This window comes from Rhinolophus hipposideros (assembly GCF_964194185.1).
Source record: "Rhinolophus hipposideros genome assembly, chromosome: 5".
NCBI lineage: Eukaryota > Metazoa > Chordata > Mammalia > Chiroptera > Rhinolophidae > Rhinolophus > Rhinolophus hipposideros.
Window position 1 is genome coordinate 47,917,080 of NC_138051.1, and position 18,760 is coordinate 47,935,839.

An 18,760-nucleotide genomic window follows, 5' to 3' on the forward strand; every position below is an offset into this window, starting at 1 on the left:
AGATAAATACTTCCTGAGGTGAGTTCTCTATATCCCTATTACTCTGGAAAATTAACTTCTCTTACTGGAATCATTGCAATATTTGGTCTATCCAATAACCGGCCACTTTGTATAATTCTGGTTTTGTTATCACCCTTAAAATTATCTGCCTTGCACTGATGTCTCCCTAATGAAATGATACAATTCACTGAAGATAGAGACTGGGCCTCTGCTGTCTCTTGATAGAGACAGCACCCGGCCCATAGTGGGTACATAATAAATATTCTTTTAATCAAACTGATCTTGATGCTTCTTCCTTTTATATCCTCTGTGAAAGATGGGAATCATTTCTTAATCATTATCACATTCCTTACAGTGCCTGAAAGACAGTGCTTTGAACAGGAAAATAATAAACATGAGTTGAATAAACTCTTTTCTTTATTATTTTTAAGCTCTGTGTTCTATTATAAAAGGGAGGGAAAAGTTGATTAAGGGTATGAACTTGAAGTCGGGATACAATTAAATGTGACTCACTTAATCCCTCTGAGTTTCAGTTTTCTCATAACATGGGAATAATAATGACACCTAGCTTAGAGTATTGTGAGGGTGAAATGAGAACACACATATAATGTAGAACACAGAGTGGTATTCAGTAAATTACTATTATTTTAATTTTAGCTCCCATACCCCAGGAGAATAGCAATCGTTATCCCTAGCAAACCTCGTCACCATTACACTTTTGGTTTATTCTTACTCATATTAAATTCATTTCAAATTTATTAGATTTTAATTTCTCCTCCAAAGACAGGGGCTTCTGTCTGATGTGTCCATTGCTACATTCTCAGGGCCAAGAAAAGGGTTTAGGACAGGTAGGCATTCAGTAACTACTTGCTGAATGAATAAATGAATGGAAGTATACATTATTGTCTAAAGACTCATATCTAGTAAAGCAACCACGCATGCAAATATTTGCAAATGTTTAGAACCTAACAAAAGACAAGGCATTTGGAGTTTAGAAAATCAAGTAAGTCAAAGCATTTCATAGATCAAAATCCTTAATTATCATAGGATTCCTAACACATCCAAATTAGAAAACAAAAAGCACCAAGACCAAAAGCACAAGAAATCAGGTCTTAAGCAGAGTTCATCCTGAAAATCCAGAATGCTAAATGTGCTGTTGCACTAATGATCTTTATTTCCAGATTATAAAGATAGTATGTTGTAAAATAAGGAGACCATCACCTGCACTGGCTACATCTCTGTATTCTTATGAGGAATAAACTCAATAATGTAAATAAAAGCCTATGGGTATAACATACATATTATACTATCATTATACCCTGCATATATTACTTATATTATGGGAGTTGTCCCACAATCTAGATGTAGGGCAAGAAGTGGCCTGGCAGGTCATTAATCTAATCCCCTGCAGTTAGAAGAAAGCTGACGATGAGAAATGTGGTCTAGATAACTCTTAAAATTACTTCTAATTTGGAGATTCTGAGACATTCAGCGAATTGTACAGTGAAAATAAGTAACCGATTAAAAGGTTGTACATCTCAGAAATCACTTTTTTCAGAGTCTCTCTCTCTCTCTCTCTCTCTCTCTCTCTCTCTCTCTCTCTCTCTCTCTCTCTCTCTCTCCTTCCCTCTCTCCCTCCCTCCCTCCCTCCTTCTCCATTTTGCAGCAAAATTTAAAAAGTAACCCCAGAAACTTTGTGGCTTGCTATCAATAGGAGAGTAAATCCACATCTTCTGAGACCCCATACAATTTCCCAGAAATCTCTCTAATCAAAAATAAATCTCAAAGAAAAAACAATTTATTGTGGAATCTGTAAGTCAGAGGGAAACTCTGATGTGGATAAGTAAATTATGCACCAGACAGAAATATACTGTCCCATTTTAAGTAATTATGTGTCTAGATGAGTTGTACAATCTTTGGAAAGGGATTATCACAGCCCTCAATTTATAATTATTGCATCCTAAATTTGAGTGTCTGAATAATACTTTGGAAGATCTAAAACAAGACTATGAATAGATGTTTATAGGCTCTTAAATGATTTCTAAATCTGTTCTATTTAAAGGCAATTTAGAAAACACTTCCATTGGGGGTAAAAATGGACATTAAAAAAACTTCCATAATGGGATAAAGTTACACACTATATTATAAAAGTCAAATAAATTTCCCTAATTTGAATCTAGTCATAGTACCGAGTCATAGTGCCAAGTATGACACTTTCGATTTTGAAATTGTATTTTGTAACGTACATAAGCACTATAGCTATTGAAATAATGTAAACACACACATGCACAGACTGTACTTATAAGTGACTCTGAAATAATTTCTACACAATTTTTTGACTGTAACTTACCCAGATATCACAATAGATTCTCAGGATAAGATGGACTTCAATAAGTTCATAGCCTACAGGTGGAATGCCAATGTAAATAAATTACTCACTAGTTATATAATTATATGTATATGATAGTTGTGTGTATATAACATATATATATATATATCCCACCAATTTTCCCACAGTGGCTTTAATACTATGCAACAACATAGTACAATGCTCTGGATATTTGTAAATGCTATGGGAACACAGATCAGAGTGTGCTGTGACTTATAAGAAGAGCTGGTGTTTCATCAACTTTCATATCCTTTTGGTTTTTGTCCCCTTCTTCAATAATAGTCTTTCAAAACCCCTTTCTGATATATATATAATTTTATTTATATAATAAAAATACATATATATTTATTTTTTGTTATTTCTTAATAATAGTATAATAAAAAACAATTTTAATAACATTATTTTACATCTAGTAAATATTAAGATGTATATGACAAGGCAGATTTTGATACAGTTAAATTTTATATAAAGACAAATACAATTTATACTTAACTATAAAAGAAAGGCATAATATTAAATTTAAACATGCTATTTCATTGTATATAACATATTTAAATATAGATTGAAATTTAGGTACATATCAAAGAATATCAAAACAGCGTGTGTGCCATAATGCTTAGACTCCCTACCTTTTATGGTTAATAAAGTCAGACATTCATTTTTTTATAATTCCCACATTTTGTTTCTAAATAAGAGAGGTTTCAGATTGACACTTGTACATTGTTATTTAAATGTTTTTTAGTCATTCAAAATACAAGAAGTGTGTGAACATTTTCCCTTTCTGGAAAAAGCCATATTCCATGAAATCATTATGATTTTCCCCATTTTAATATTGATTTTTAAAGTACTAGTGATAGCTTGATATTCCACATAAGGATTTTTATCAGATGAGTACACTTTACAGATTAAAACAGCCCATTCTTGTAGTAAATCTGTAGAATATTTACTATTTTCATGTTCATTGACAACAGGATTTTAATAGTGTTTTCTGGGCTTCCTTTCTATAATGGATGGTTGACTATAATATAAATTAAATGAATTAGAGCTTTCCATCCTCATGTCATAGCACATACTGGATTGTGAATAGTTGATATCAGGGGGGCGAGAAATTGAAAGCCTCAGTGTGTTGTACAAATATAGTCATTTTCTATATTTATGTTTTAATGAAAAAGAATGGGAAACACTGAATTAAGAAAAACTTGTCTGGGAACATAAACCATTTAAAGCTGCAGAGAGTCCAAACAATTACAATTGAGAAAACCATACTTGCAACTGAGAAATAGGCCTCCTGGTGATGTAGTTATGCTGAGAGCTGTTAACCTTTACCAGATTTAGCAAATAAAAATACAAAATGTACAGTTAAATTTGAATTTCAGATGAACAAATATTTTTCTTAGTACAAGTATGTCCTAAGAAATAGCTAGGACATGAATATACACACAAAATTATTGTCTATTGCATGGGACACCTTACAAAAACGTACTTATTGTTTATCTGAAATCCAAATTGAACTGGGTATCCTATATGCATTCTAGGACCACTGGCAACTCTAGGCTACAGCCAAACGGAGACTTGGAGATCCCTATCAACCCCCTTCCTCCTTCTACATATGAGGGAATGAAGGTCCAGGAGAGTTGGTTATTTGTCCAAATTATCCCAGGAAGAGATTGGCTGAGCAAGACCCAGAACATCCAGAACATTCCCCCTATGCACCATGACGAAGTTGACCCAGACTTTCTCACCAGAAAGTTTTAGTGATCAGCTAAGCAAAATTTTTTGTTATTTTGGTAGTTCTTAAAAAAAAAAAAAAAAGTATATAAAATAATAAAATAAAAAGTCAAGCGAAACAACAAAAATAAAACTTCTTATGCATTCAGGCTCCAATGTGGCCTCCATTGCCTTTCAAAACGAGGCTAACACTTCCTAGTCCTTTCTCCATAAATAAGTTACCTGGCAAGTGCAAAAAAAGACAACACACCATTATAGTTCCCATCCTCCTTCTCACCTTCATCTTCTTCCCTGTAACAATTTGTTTTTATCTCTCTTACTTAAGAGAGGCTAACAAAATAATGGGTATGATGCAAATGTGGTTTCGTGGCTGGTGACTACTGGACATTGGAATTGTTTACCTTGTCATAAACAGCTTTCTTCAGGGACACGCCCAGACACTGAGTCTGCCTCACTAGCCTAAAAGACAGACAAATCTCAAACCCCTTGACTGAGGACGGCCAACCAAAAAATACAATGAAGACCTCAGTCACCATGCATGATGATAACTTCCTGAACAGAGTAACATTTGTGAGGCAAGTAAAAATAGTGTAGCAGTTAACAATACAAACTTTGAAATGAAAGCAGATCTGGATTTGAATCTCAGATCTGCTACTGAGAGTGGTGTGACTTCTCTGAATCCCATCTCCTAGGTGGAAATCCCACCTACTTTCTTCAAAATTCAAACCTGGATGCAGTGAGGGACATAAGTGAATTACTTCGTGATTCTTTACTTCACAAAAGATACTTGGTCATTTACAGCCCAGAGAGAGTGTTGTTTCTAAATTTAGCGCTTAGGTTACAAGACCTGGGGGGTTAAAATCCACCAAATTGTATACTTTAAATAGGTACAGTTTATTGTATGTAAATTATACCTTAATAATGTTGAAAAAACAAATAGAGAGATTAGAGATCAGAGTTTGGCAGATTTCACAGATCTAGCTAATCTAACTGGCAGAAAATTAGGAGCAGGCAAAGAGGGAGAATAAGTAAGCTAAAGTATCTGGGTGTCAGGATAGGTCACAGTGAAAGCTACATTAACCACAGGGGAATATGACGCAAGCACCTCAGGATTCCATGCACAGCTGGGTGTGGTCTCAGCCCAAGGAAGCCTAGTCCCCACAAAACCTGTCTGTTTGCAAATGCTCCTGAAGCAAAAGGTCGTATTTTATCAACAGGTTGTAATCAGATCACTCCTTAGAAAAGGCAAAAAAAAAAAAAAAAAAAGAAGATGAAGAAGAAAGGAAAAAAAAAAACGTTTCTACAAAGTCAAAGATTGCCCAAGGCATATTTGAATTACACATAAAATTCCACCTGGTCTACTCAGTGGAGCATGACTATTTCAGATTTAACCCTTAGCCAATATTGAATGAGTAACTGGTCCTTAAGAATCTCTGATGTGTTTTAGGTGGGGAATATCCTGGTAGGTAAAATATTCCAGAAATCAAGGGAAGAATTTAAACAGATATGCAAATTAATCTCTGAATTCCAATCACCCATGATCTGGAAAATGTATAAAACAAAACAGCCATGGAATCACATCCCTATCGGTATGCAGATGAGGTTTCTATCACAGTTCTCAGCTCTCCCAGCTGTACGAGTCGAAGATTTTCACAAAGTACTGTATGACCTTCATATTTCACCTCCTTGCTCATTAGCTGTAGTGCAACTGAAATCACACAGCCAAATTAATGCCAAGTGTGCTCCCTTTACAGACATTGTCAAAGAGAGAACATTAGGGTGAGAAAGAAATATGAGGACAATGCATTTCTGTATGGGTGGCTCCTTCACTTTATATTCAATCAGTGAACAACTTCATGGATCTCCAATCCATTTGTCTAAAACTTTAGTTGTAGGCTATAAGAAGTGGAATGTTTTCTTTTAGTTTATTCTACATTAAACCCTGAATTTTACAAAATGTTTTTTATACTTAAAGGTATTTAACATGATCAAAAGTACCACTATTCTAGTCCATTCTTAAATAAATCCAACAAATATTTATTGAAAGCCAAAAGTATTGAACAAGATTGGTTGGGCTGCCAAGAACACACACACACACACACACACACAGACACAAAAGCAGAAAAACACAGTTCAAGACCTCAAAGTATTCACAATTCAATCATTTTATGATTAGTTTTAACTAAGTATCTCTGCTATTAGATAAAATAAGTTTTTTATCTCAATTATGTAAACCTATTTCCAATCTTGAGTCATTTTTTTGCCATATCTAAGTACAATCTGTAAAACTATTTGCCTAATAGATTACTTTATATTAATTCACTTTATTTTAAATATTAACTTATTTAAAAATAAATTAAGTTATATAAGAATTTCCTTTAGAATTATTTTAATCATTAATATCCATAAAACCAAGAATATGATGTGCTGGTTAGAGTTTTTTCAATACACAAATTAAAATAAATACTTGTATAAGTACTTATGTTACTTGTGATAAATGTTTGCTGTGTACTACCTAAAATCATATTAAGAAACATGTCCCTAATCCATTCCCATAGTGAATTCCTTTCCTCTACCTTTTCAAAACCTCACCCCTACCCTGGCAATTCCTTTCACTCAAACACTCTTAGTTGATGATTCCTCCTTCCAATTAACCGAGAAAATCAGGCACTTAGGTTAGACATGATTGAGCTTTCTTTTATCACTTCACTGTTTGTAACTTTTCCTTATTTTCTGCTTATTTTTCTAACATATCCATACTAATCTCCTATAATAACATTTTTATCTGCACCCCAAATTGCATCTTCTGTCATCTCAGTTACTCCTCCCTTTATTAACCTTTATTTCTTGTATCTTCAACTAGTCTCCCTTTTCCTTGGCCCCTTTGCCTTTACTTATATACATCTAATTAACAAATATTTACTAAGTATGTACTATGTACCAGAGACTATGCACGATCTGAGAATATAGACAAGAAAGACAATGACAGTCACAAACCTCAAGGAAATCACTGGTGTCTAAGGTGACAGGCACGCCCTGAGTCACCAAAGATGTGGTCAGTGCCATGTAAGGTAGATGCAAGAATGTTTGGAGAGGAAACACAAGTGGAGTTTGAAATCAAACATGGGAAGGATTTCCTCAAGGAGATAACATTAAATCTTATACACTTGCTGGTTTTGTGACCCAGCAAGTCCCTTGTTACTTTAAACTTTATTTTACTCATCCATGAAATGGGAATAATATCTAACTTACCAGGCTGTAGTAAGACTAAGGGGAACTATGTACCAAGTAGTGAAGCCCTAGAGTTGATCAGCCTGGATTGGAATGTCAACTCTTCTACTCTATGCATATTGGATTCCTCATCAATAAAATGTAAATAAATAATAATATTAATGTAATAGGGTTGATATGAGTTAAGTTGGGTACTTCATAGAATTCTTTAAATACTAAGCATTCAATAAATGTTAGCTGCTATTATTGTCAGACTTTTTAAATCTTAAAATCTGTGTGTAAATCCTGCTAGGTAAACAGTAGTACAGTAAGTAGAATCCTTGTCATTTATAATCCTTCTTTTTATTATTCAAAATTTACAGTAGATTCCACCTATTAAGGTAATTAAGCAGCAGAGCTGAAGATATCAATCCATCGGTAACAAACTGACAAGTAGAACAAAATCTACCATTTGTCCGTCTGTTATAGGTTGAATCGATCCCACTTCAAAATTTATTTGTTGAAGTCCTAACCCTCTGTACCTCAGAATGTGACCTTATTTGAAAATAGGGCCATTGTAGATATAATCAATTAAATAAAGATAAGGTCATACTGGATTAGGGTGGCCCTTAATCTAGAATGACTGGTGTCCATATCAAACAGGGATATGTGGAGAAAGACACACACAGGGAGAAAGCCATGTGAAGACGAAGGCAGAGATGGGGATACTTCTGCAAGGCAAGGAACGTGAAATATTGCCAGCAAACCATCAAAAGTTAGGGGGCAGGTGTGGGCCAGATTCCTCTTCACAGCCCTCAGAAGGAGCCAATCTTGATTTTAGACACCTTGATTTCAGACACCTCACCTCTAAAACTGTGAAATAATGAATTTCAATCACTTAAGCCCCTCAGTCTGTGATACTTTGTTATAGCAGCCCTCCTAAACTAACACACCATCCAATAGATGTTGTCTCTTTCTAGTCAGAACATACAGCTTAATAATGCACATATCAATTCTTGAAGCATATACTTCAATTTTAGTCTGGATCACACAATTGGTCATATAATAAATTTTGTTCTCTACTTTTTTTGTGTAACGGATCCTTTCTATCAACATTATAGGCTCCCTGTGAGAAGAATATTTTCATTTATTCATTTAACAGGTTATTATTAAAAGTCTTAGTAAGTGAAAAGTGAAAAAAACACAGGTTTCTGACCTCTAGGAATTCATAACGTATAAGTCAAGTCATAAATAAGTAAATAACTGATGCAAAGTAGGATGGGATGGGTATTTCTGCGGTACAAAAGCAAAGTTCACTTCATTCCCATGGTTGTGGATGGCCTATCCGTTACCCCCGCTCTCTCTCCTAAAAATATTCTGTGTTTTTCCATGGGCCATTTCTCTTTCCTTGGCGCTGACATCTACTTCCCTTCTCTCAACTTCTGCACAGCTGACATTGGAAGTCAGTCCACTGCCCTTACGACAATCCTCTTTCCCTTCCAGAATAAACATGGAAGACACTCCCATAGGCAGGGCTATGGACCTATGCTGACAGTTCTGTTTGGATAAGCCACTCTAATGCCCATTTTTCTAGTGGTTTCTGACTATCCACAAAATAGAGACACCTCTGTCAGGGAACCCCACATCCCTCACACTGCAGGATCCTAGCAGAAGCTTGGTCAAAGTAGATTTACATCAAGAAGGCTTATGAAGACAGAATTACACTGTAGTGTGGAAAGAGTGGAAGAGGAGGGACAGGACTTGAAGGTCATAATCCACAGCAACCTTAGCCTTACTGGAATATTCAATTTTTAAAAAAGATATTTTCTGGGACTTCCAGCCCATTCTAGCATGACTTCAAAACACCGGAGAATGTTTGCGATCATTCTTCTCATCTGTGTGGGTTTTCTGTCATGAGCAAAGGCAAGTCCTATCTCCTTTTGATATTCCCCTACCTCACCTATTTTCAGCATTTTCTCTAGTCCTGGCTCCTCCCACTTATCCTATTCAGAACGCATACCCACCTTCTACCTTAATTGTCCTTTCCTCCTTTTCCCAGTCTTAAGACAGTGCTGTAAATTCACTTCAGCAAGAGTTTCACTGACTGGTAACTAGAATCACGGCATTCCAGAGGTTGTGCTGGGGGCTTTCTCATGCATCATCTAATTTAATTTACACACCCACCATTAGAGCTATTAAGAAAGGAAGCTTGGTGACTCTAAATCCCTTAGCAAGGATTACACCTGAAATCTGTCCAACTTCAAGGACCATCTCACAATCATCTTCAAAGAGCTTGACAGTGAGAATACACAGTAATGACACCACTAACTATTTACAGTTCCCATTTACAGACAAACCAGTCCACCTTTTTCTTTAAAAACCAAACAAAAGAGAAACAACTGAGGTACAACCATAGTGGTGGTGAGTGTGCCAAATCACTCTTTAATCGGAGGGTAAATGTGTAAGTAGGTTCTCTACTTAACCTACAAAACCTATTCATTACGTGTGTAGAAGTGCATGCATGGGCAAGAGTGTTTTCAAATCATCAGGACTTAACACAAAACAAACACACAAAAAACCATTGTAACACTGCTGTCATGGAACAAGATTCACAGTACAAAGTGAGATTTCCATACAGCGATGATTTCAATACAGTGAATGTCACAGAGGTAGCCAAGGGTGACAAGGAAAGGCTAGACTGGACCTACAGGCCAACAGAAATCCTGTAAATGTAGCACTTTCTAATAAGTGCTGGCCTCTGCTGATTCTAAAAAAAAAAAAAAAAAAAAAAAAAAAAAAAATCCCTGGCCAGGGGGATTCTTCGTGTCTCTGCTCTGCTAGGTTTCTACTGATCAAAGAAGTCACTGTCTAGTGAGATCAAGAAATTCTGTCTCCAGGGCATAAATAAATGCCCAAGTCCTATAGTTCACGGGTGTATGTGAGCCCAAAAGGCCTGGAATCGATCCAAGCCATTTAACTACCAAGAAACTACCTAGTAAGGCCTTGTTTGTATTTCTTGGAGGAGGGACACCAGAAACACTTATTTCATTCCACACAATAATTCACCACAATCAGAGGGAGCACAGCGAGGGCAACACCATCTCCCAGCTGCTGATTACATCAAAGGCTTGCAGCACAAATTCAATTTTATGATGTTAATCTCAGCCTGCCACTCAGAAATTTTCTCTGAGGGATATGATTTTTCTCTGGATTTCATTTTAAGAATGATTTTCTTCATCCACAATCAATAAAGATATGTTTTCATCAAAAGACTCTATCTTGGCAGAATTCAATTGGCTATTTCACTCCCTTTTGGTGGCACAATATTAATTAAAATAGTTTATGTTGCACTTCACCTGGAAAAAGAGGCAGTGAAAACAGCAGCTACTCAGAACACATGTTCTATACACATCAACATGGAGGGCAGAAAATAATTTTCTCCTCCTTCAGGAGACAAACATTAACTATTCAGGAGAGTTGCTCTGACTTGGTTTATCTCTGTCATCTCCCAGAAAACAAAACAAAAACAAAGCTCTTCCTGTTTGTATTTATTGTTCAATAGGAAATCAAAACGTACATAAAAAAGATACTTCAAATGCTCACCTCTCGGGTCCTCAAGAAGAGGGGAAATAAGTGTCTGTGTGCGCACATGGCACGATGGGGTATTAATAATCACAGTCACTGTTTCTCTTAAAAGAATTATAATACTTTTAAAATTTATTTTTATTTTCAATCTCTAAATAGTGATTTCAACTGAATTACATTGTATTTCTCTAAAGCAAGCATATAGAATCAGCAGAGAGTTTTTCAGTTTTAAAAAAAGAGGAGATTATAAAACATGTACCAGAAAATAAACGATTTTTTTTTAACAGTGGTTTTGAAAGTAGTGGTTAATTAGCTTACCAAGTATTTACAAAGCACCTACTGTGTGCCTTACTCTGGTCACCACTTGAGACTGAGAGGAAGGCCCTAGTTCCTGGCCCACAATGCTGATGGACCATAGAACCTCCTTCAACACAGAATGAGAAAGGCTGAGGCCTGATTCCCACAAAGTATATGGAGTACTCATGGGAGGCTGTACTCAACCCTGTCCGAGGAGGGGATAAAAGTGAGCTTCTCAAAAGGAACTTTACTGCAATATTCAGCTGGTAATTTACACCTACAGTTAAAAAAAAAAAATAAGGCAGCTTAGTCTCTGACCAGGTCTTTATAAACCAAATGTTTTCAAGTTCATACTCTTGAAATCATCCATCCATTAAACTTCTTAACGTAAGAAGGTGGTAATGAACTGTTAAAATATAAACTGAGGTATATTACAAATTTCAAGCAATATTTGAGCAATAGATTTGAATCAGGAGACACCAAACTGGAAGTGGTTAGAGCACTCCACTTATAGGATGAGATAAGAGAAAGATTTTATAGAGAAAAGACAGAAACAGCATAAGGAAATTACTGACCGGTTATAGCTGAAAACCTAGTTGGCTGTTTATGATTGGTTGTCATTCGATTGACAAGGTCAATGACATAACCTTGAGGCATTTAAAAGCTTAGATTTTGGTTTGCTTATGTAGGCCACCAAGGCATTAGAGCCACCTCAGTCTGATGGCCTTGGTGTTTAAATAATTTAGCAAAAGACAAAGGGTGTATTGATATTGAAAGGAGTCTAAGAATTTCACAGAATTTGGGTAGATCTCCCTCAACAGTCCATTTATTCAAAGAGGGACCTTAAGAATACTCTTCTAGACTAATCTGGACATTATATCCAAAGGAGAGAAAATTAAGGAACATCATGGAAATTCATAGAAATCCAATCCAAGTCCCTATTTTATGGATTAAAAACAACAGAAAGGTAAATGGACTTGGTTATAGGCAGAGTTTGGGTTTGTTTAGACACCTGAACAGCAATGATAAGACTTTGATGGAGAGATTACTCTAGTCTCCAAAGAGTCTATATAAATGTGAACATGAATGCTGGACAAACATTGCTTAAAAAAAAGAAGAAAGTGTCTATCAGTATCAGATTTAACCACCAGGCTTATTAAAATGCAGATTCCTGGGCCTCCAGCTGAATGTAATAAATCAGAGCCTCTAAGCTATAAGGGTCAGGAATTGGAATTTTCACTAGCTCCTCAAAGACGTTCTCATTCATTTTTGACACTAAGGAATTTGAATCAATCTCAGCATTTCCCATGCACAGCACAGTTAATGGAATATTCAAATTAGTGGATGAAATAAAGCAGTATTTACTGAGTGAATGACCATAAAGAACTAGTCCCTCAAAAACTTCTTACTCAGGGCCTAGTCTGCATGGCCTAGTGAGAATGCCAATACCTGGCCTGATCTGGGTCTGTTGGTTCTGGGCCTTCCACAGCAAACAGGCCTGACCTGGCCCCCAGCCCACTACTTTTCCCAACGAAGACTGAAACCTACAGAAGTTAAATTCTTTTGCTGTCTAAATTCTTATGGCATGTAGTAACCTTCCATGCTCTGTACGACTTTGCTACTAATCTACCTGAGGTCTTCCTTTGAAATACAGGTGGGAGGAGGGCCTAAAAGGGGGATACTCTATAGATTCAATTGTTCTGCAAATTCGTACAAAGTTTTTAAGGGGAGTAGAGTTTGCCACCTCGGACCCTTTGCAGGAGGAATGTCCATTTGTCAGAATGTTTTCCGCACTGTACTAGAAAGATATCTAAATCTCTAGAAGCTGTTATCAATGGAGAAGACCTAGCCTTAAATCTGCAAAACAATCGTACTCATGTTTGCTGTGCTCTTCCTGGTAACCTCCCGTAACTCATACCCCACCCCAGATATCATCTTTTGTCCTTACCTGAAAGTGGTATTTAAGGTGATGGATTCCACCATTTTCAGGAGTTACTCTGTGTTCCTGGGTCTCTCCAATGTATACAGAAAGTGTACATGTTATTAAACTGTAAATTTTCTCCTGCTAATCTTTCTCACGTCAATTTGATTATTAGACTAGCCAGAAGAACCTAGAGGGTAGAGGACATTTTTTTCCTCCCCAATATTTACAAGAGGGATAACTCATGAGTGATCAAGTTGGAATTTTGAAGCAAAGTCTTCCAAATTTAAAAGGATTTTAAGAGCTAACAATATCAAAGAAAAAATCACAAGAGGGTAAAATCCTATAACAAAGTCCTCTCAAGTTTTTCAGTTTGTCTTTTGGCACTCCAAAATAACTAACCAAGTATCAATATCCCTTCCCCACAAAAAATGTTTTCTAAGACGCACTTCAATAATTCAGGCTGAAACAATGACAGGAGCATGAAGCAGGCCCTCAAATGGTCTTCGATCCTATCACGCAAATGCAGGAATGCTAACATTTACCAGCAAAGAACTGTCGGTGTGGGCACACTCCTTAAACAGGCCCTAAAACATAGGCTAACAACACAGCCTTCGTGTGTTGAAGGAAAGCCTGCAGTGGTTGGGGAATTGGGGTAACAGTTGTGAAAGTGTATATAACTTTATACTTTATTCTAAACAATCAGAACAGTTACAGCATTTCTTGGTCTACTATTTATAATATGCATAAAAATCACAAATCCCATCTTTACTTAAGTCTGGATTAGAGTGGTGTTGTGTTTTCTCTAATCAAGACAATGAGATGGGGGGAGGGAACCCCACACTGGGTGTTTGTCAACGATGCATCAGACACTCCTGTGTTTTATATGCCACTCAGTCTTCCAACAAAGTTGAGGTAGGTAACCTTGTAGGAGAGACTTGACGATTAAATCAGTACCTAATAATGTAATATAATCTATGATCCTTATTTTGTGTTTGAGAAAACAAGCTCAGAGAGGTAAACTAATTTGCTAATATTCACAGCCAGTGAAAGGTGGGATAGCACTGGGACAGTATGCCGTGATTTGCATTTGTCATGATCTGTCACTCTATATCATACCTTTACACAAATTTCCCCCTTGGCATGAAAAGCTTTCTCAGCATTTCCACCTGGCAAATTATTACAAAACTGTATATATATCTACACACACACACAGAGAGTCTTGGTAGCCTAGTATAGACTTTAACTTAGAATTCATAATTTTTCTGAGATTACCCTGTAAACCCACCTAATTAGATCACCTTGGATGTTACAAGGTTTGTGTAACCATATCCTGTAATTTGCTAAGAGTTTAACAGAAGGGCTGAGACTTAATTAGTTAAACTTTCTTCCATACCTACGCCATGCCCTACATTGACAAATGCTCCAACAGTCTTTTCAGGGATAAACCCAGGATGATTTGCAGAACCAGGCAGCTAATCCAGCTCAAACTGCCTGAAGCTGGCTAAAGAGACCTGGAGGAGTCTTTACTGGCCTCCTCATGAACTATTCTCATTATACCCTCTTTATAATACTAAAATCTCCTCCCAGGGGCACAGCTTTTCCGCCATTTTTGAACATTCAATGTATGCATAGGCATGTTTCCTAACTGCACATGTGCAGGAATGTCCCCACCTGTACATGTAATGACAAAGCTCACCTCAGTGTTAATGCATGATTTCCCTGAATAAAGACAAATCAGATCTTTTGTTCAAGGATACACTGCTTTGGGAATTGACACCCCCTCATGTGTCCTTGCCTGCTGGCTCGCCATAAGGTATGTTCCGTCTCATAAAATCTTCTCAGAGTTGTCTTTTGGCTGACAATGACTGAGTAATTAGACCTTGTTTGGTCCAGTAACAGAACCTACAAAACTGGAACTAAATTTTCACTCCTTTGAGCGTCCTCATGGTTGATATTTAGAATTTCTCAACTCCCATCATTCCCTTTCTACCTTTATCAGAGCTCTTATCACTCTGCTATAATTATTACTGTGTCTACTACCTGAACTATACTATAAGTGATTGGAAGACAGAAACATGTCCTTCCCCCCCCCCCCCTTGCATTCTGCTCTCAGGGAATTTAACAAATACCAAGAGGTCAAAAAATGTTGAGGGGCAAGTCAAAGAATGTTTTCATTCTGAATAAATATAAGAAGAGAGTTGCCTCTCTTCTCTTTTCTTCCCCTAAACAAATCAGTTTGTAAATCATCATCTCCCGTGTTAAGTCTGAGGTCTGCACAAAAAGCAAAAGACAGATGTAGAAAAAATATCCTTGGCTATAGAAATGCATTCTAACTTTTACTAAAGCATCCTAAAATCGTATCAGCTTTCTGGGCCCTCACAACTCACTAGTGACTCAGGGGAAACATATAGTCAATTAACCATGAGGTTGACTGACTAATTACAACTTCCTCATCCTGTACTTGCATATTTTTTTAAATACCCACACATGGGACTTTACATTTCTTCAGGTTAAATTTCATGTTATTAAAGAAAGAGCAGGGATGACTGTTGTAAACAATTCCTACTGCAAAAGAGAAAACTACAGACCCATAATGGTGTTACTCTTGCTGAAATGCCCATAATATCAAACCTAGATTTAATACCTGATCTAATTGCAGTTTCAACACTCCTAGAAACATAATCTTAACCAGTCTGGAATTTTCTGGTCAACACAATGAGGTAATCTGTCATGCGTGCCCTCTCCATTCCCTCTTACCCCATAGAAAGAAGCAATCTGCAGGATAAAAACCCTTTCCCCAAAAAAACATGTCACAGCTCCAAAATCATCCTTTCTTTTCTGTTAATAACTCCCTTGCCCTATTCTACTTCCTATAAAGACCTTTTATTGTCTACAACCCTTAAAAGCACTTCTGGTTGCTAGATGGGATGCTATCCCATTCATGAATCTCTTAATAAAGCCTATTAGGTCTTCAAATGTACTCAGTTGAATTTTGTTTTTAACACTACCATTAAGTTGTAGACATTATGCTACTTATATTATGTGCATCACTTCATTTGGTCTTCATAATGACCTAGGTAGGCATTATTATTATCTTTATTCTAAACTTGAGGAAAATGAGGCTTGGAGAATATATGTAGTTTGTTCAAAATCAGAGCTAGAAAATGGAAAGAGATCCATCAGTCTCCAAAACACACTCTTAACCACTCGTGCTCATGCCTACTTAGGTGGGGCAGGGACAGTACCCAGAAAGTTAGGACACCCTCTGGAAATGAAAGCAAAACTCTAGAAGAGATAATCCTCTAGAGCCGTGATACCCAGCTCTAGAAATAAGAATCTGCCTTTTACAGAAGAGTTCAGTGGGACCTGAATGTCCTTTAAGACCAACGACAATTTCTTTATCTTAAAGACAGAAATGGCACACAGATGTTAAGAAGCTTGCAAGGACCCCAGAATTAATTTAGAGACTTGTCAGGACTTCAAAGTTAATTTGGTACTAGACAGAACTCAATTTTTTGCACAAAATCTTTTAGTCCTGATCCCGATCCGGTCTCCCTGCCTCCAATTCAGTGTAGAGCAGAACTAAATTTAAAAATATTAACGACTGGGAAAAGTATACACTCAAAACAGCGCTCCAGAGATATGTCCTTTATCACGCACTGCCAGAAATTTTACGAGACACCACATATCGTGAGCAATAACAGAAAGAATAAGTGACTTTTCAAGCCACAAAGACATCTGAATACAGCAATCTTGAAACCTCGACATACTCCTAATACCATTATTTTCAAGGTTCCATAAAGTTATTCCATAACTTAAACACACTTGTATTCTATTACAGTTGGCCTCTGTTAAGTAGAACCTCAGAGTTCTTAAGGCATTCAGTCCATTGGGTAGATTTCACACAGGAAAAGAGGCTGAACAGTTGATAGTTTGTTGATAGAATAATTATAATTTTAAAATATGTTCCCCCAAAGAGGTGAAAGTATTGGAATTCAACAGAGTCCCAATATCTGCAGTTTAAAAAAAGTAACAATCACTTTACTAGACCACTTCCTGGAGTTTCCTTTTCTCCTCCAGCTCCCGGCTTTCTTTACAGAAAACACAATTGGTGCATTTTAATATTGAAGGAAGTAAAGGAAGGCTAAGGAACAAAAGTCACAAGACCAAATTAACCACAAGTATTTTTATGACAAAAGTGGTTGTATTCTTCTCTGCAGGTGGAGAATAAACAGCAGCGTGTGGTGAGAAGGGAGGCCGGTAGGAAAGGGGATAAAAGGAATAAACCCTTTCTAAACGCTTTCTTCAGGTAAAAATAGTCCCAACAGGTGACTAATCTCCAATAAGTGACCTTGAACTCCTTCAGCATAAAAGTGGGAGGGGAAGAAAAAGTTAAGGTCACTGGACTGCAACGTTCTCTTCGCACCCTAGTTGGCACCTTATAAATGTACAAAATGCTCTAATTAGAGTGAGGGCGGAATAAAGAAGCACCCGTTGCAAAGGGAGTCTTCCTAATATATAATAAAACGTTTTCCAGATTTTTCGTCAGTGTAGACATCCCCCCCCCCTTTATTTTCCTGCCCGTCGTCCAACTTAACAAGTGACAAGTCTCGTGGCCGCATTCTTTATTGCTGGCTCAGCCGCAGATACGCGGCAAGAAAGTCTTCGCCGGTTCCTCCTCCCGCGCCGTCCCCCAAGCCGCTGCACCTGCTCTGGCTCACATCCACCAGATGGTTTTCCTGGCTCGGAAGCTCAAATGGAATTAATTCAGTGGATTCTGGTTCGATTTCCGACTCTCAAGAAACTCTCCTAATAGTGAACTGCGGGTCCCTAGAAGTCTCCGGCGCTGTCTCCTCCCAGGACCACAGGTGGCTCTTACCAATCCGTACCCCCTCCTCTATCACACACACACACACACACGCACACACACACACACACACGCACACACACGCACACACACACACACACGCACACACACACACGCACACGCACACACACACACACACGCACACACACACACACGCACACCCCCGCGCGCGCGAAAGGACCGCTTTGACAGATGCGTGGTTTCGGTCACTACTGCTGTGACATATGGACAACAGTTTGAAGAGGGAATTTTCCACGTGCAAAACGCATCAAAAGAAGAGGACGTGCGCTCACCTTCCTTCCCCGCTCCTCGGAATCCAAACACCTCTCCCGCGCGCGCTCTGAGAGCGAGTGGCCGACGGGGAAGCCGGAGACCCCGGTCTCGGACCCGGAGCCCGAGCCGCGCCCACGGGGCGCCCGCCTTACCCGAGCCGCGAAGCTGCGGAGCGGCGGGGCGGGCAGCCCGGCGGTGGGCCCTGCAGGCACGCCCAGACCACGCCCGGATCCCGCCCAAACCCTTCCCGACCCCCCTCCCGCTCCGGACCTCCGCCCCTCCCACCCCAGCTCCGGCGCCGCCGGGCCGCGCTCACCGGCTCCTTCCAGCCTCTGCCGCCCTAAGGACCAGTTCACCTTCCCGGGTTCCCTCCGCTCCCTCCCTCTCTTCCTGGCGGTGGCGTCCGGAACAGGTCTGCTCTTAGCCTTCGAGGTGCCCTGACCTTCCAGGGTTGAAGAATGTTCGCGTTAAGGTGAGGAAATTCAAG

General features: G+C 38.2%; 1 protein-coding gene across 1 annotated transcript in view; it reads right to left on the reverse strand.

The window, feature by feature from the left end:
* The window catches only part of WDR72 (WD repeat domain 72), a 203,466-nt gene extending 185,030 nt beyond the window's left edge, over positions 1–18,436 (reverse strand). Inside the window, exon 1 of the mRNA XM_081047302.1 lies at positions 18,294–18,436. The gene's annotated coding sequence lies outside the window, so the exon portion shown is untranslated. The remainder of the gene's footprint in view (positions 1–18,293) is intronic.
* Positions 18,437–18,760: the final 324 nt, after the last annotated feature.